This window comes from Ursus maritimus, unplaced genomic scaffold (genome assembly GCF_017311325.1).
Source record: "Ursus maritimus isolate PB19 unplaced genomic scaffold, ASM1731132v1 scaffold_8, whole genome shotgun sequence".
Classification (NCBI taxonomy): domain Eukaryota; kingdom Metazoa; phylum Chordata; class Mammalia; order Carnivora; family Ursidae; genus Ursus; species Ursus maritimus.
This window is the reverse complement of record NW_024426996.1, coordinates 81,528,924-81,530,869: the sequence shown is the minus strand read 5'-3', so window position 1 is coordinate 81,530,869 and position 1,946 is coordinate 81,528,924. Positions and strand designations below refer to the sequence as shown.

General features: G+C 62.6%; 1 pseudogene; it reads right to left on the bottom strand.

Annotated features, from left to right (window-relative positions):
* The window catches only part of LOC103676944, a 10,111-nt pseudogene extending 9,255 nt beyond the window's left edge, over window positions 1-856 (bottom strand).
* Between the last annotated feature and the right edge of the window lie 1,090 nt (window positions 857-1,946).

Below are 1,946 nucleotides of genomic sequence, written 5' to 3'. Positions count from 1 at the left end.
CCCCCCCCCCCCCCGCGGGGCCGGGCCAGACCCCGCCGAGCCCTGCAACGCGGCTCATTGAAATTGAATTGATACTTTGTGAACTTCATTTGTGAATAATGTGATCTGACAGGGACAAATGTGACGGGGAATTGTTTTCAGACCTCCTCCAAATGAAGCTTATGATGGGTAAATGCGGACGCCTTTGTCTGCGCCCCGCCCGCCGCCTGCATATGCAGCACCCTCAGTAATTGAATTGTGGGTGGGGAGGGCGGGCGGGCGGCGGCCTCCCCAGGCTGGGGTTCCGGGCCCTGGGCCGCCCAGCCCCGCGCCCACCGGAGGCCCGGCGGCCGCGCCGGCCTCAGATGTCCTACATATTAATTCCCTTTGCCGAACACTTGCCCGGCGCGCTCAAACCCAGTTAGCGGGATTGATGAAGGCGGCAAGAGGATCCGACGCTCGCTGATTCCGCCTTTTCAGCTTCGATTAGCTCAGCCCGCGTTACTCCCGTCAGAGCTCCATCCCGCAGCGCGGACCCCAGGGAGGGCCGTGCGGTCACGGGGCCCAGGACGGCTTCCGTGCGGGCCATTACCTCACAGGCATCCCCGCAGAACGCAGTGGGCGGGTGCGGACACAGGGCCTGGCTCCAGGGCTCGTTCATCCACCCCCGGGTCGTGACTCCTCGGCCGCACGCCTCACCCGCCACTGGGGCCCCGCTCCCCCGCACCACGTGCGCTGCCCGCTCGGTCTCACACCTCTCCTGTAGCCGGCAGGACAACGCCACGGAGGGACCGCACACTAACCTACGTTTTCCAGAGGAGGAAACTGAGTCCTGGGCCTCGCATTCCTCCTCCTGGCCACTGTCATCGGGAAGCATCTTTCACCAGTTGAGGGCTGGGGGCATCTGTCCTCAGTCTCAAGACCCAGAAGGAAGGGACCACAGCGTTCCTGCAATGACCGTGATGAGGACGAGGGGCAGATGAGGGCTCAGGGGCAGGTGCATGGTGCCAGCAAGGCAATGCCAGTGCCAGAACCTCACCCCGGGCTTCATGGCGGTTGTGGGGCTCCCTGGGTCCCGAAAGCCCCAACCCCCCCATGTCCCCACCACCAAGGCCTGGAAGAGGGCCATACAGCCTGGCTCCCGTAACCCAGATTGACTCGAGGTCCTTCCTATGGGGTTTTCATGAAGCCAGTAGCCCTGAGGTCCCTCTGTGCCCCCCGAAACACCAAGGGTGCAGGACACTGGGGGTCTCCAGGTTTGCAATGTGGGTCCACGGTCTCCTGAGTCTGAGCGGCCACGCTCCCACTTGCCAGATCTGGGGCCAGGGCCACTGAGGCCCCGACTGCATCTCCCATGGGTGTGACGGCCAGTCAGCAGGGAGTGGTGCTTGGGAAGGCGGCTGGGTGAGGGGTCTTCCCCCCAGAGGCCCCCTCTCCTTTCAGCTCCTGGCCCCTTCCTCCGGGAGAGGACACAGTTAAAGACTGACCAACTTTGATCCCAAGGGGGTACCGACCCCCAGAGGACACCCAGGGCCCCATGGAGCCGCCCCAGACCTGCTTGGCCCCCGGCTGATGGCCTCAGCCTGGGGTCCTGCCCCTTGAGAGGCACCTGAGTCCAGAGCAAATCCCCAAACAGCAGCATCTCCCGCCCAGCCTCCCTGCAAACTCAGGGGAACCTACACGCGGCTCTGAGACCTCCCAGTGATGTTGGCGCATCCCCCTTCCCTCCCTGTCACCTCGCCTCCTGCTCTCATGGTCTCCAGACCAAGTTATTTATTTCACTTATTTATTTTGTTAATTCAAGTGAAATTCACATAACTAAAATTAACCATCTTAAACTGTGCTTTCAGTGGCACTGACCCCTTCACAAGGTCATGCCACCCGGCCCCTAACTCCACCACGCCCCCGCCCGCCAGCAGTCACTGTCCGCTCCAGCCAGTCTGTCTGCTTGCTGCTCTGGACGCCGT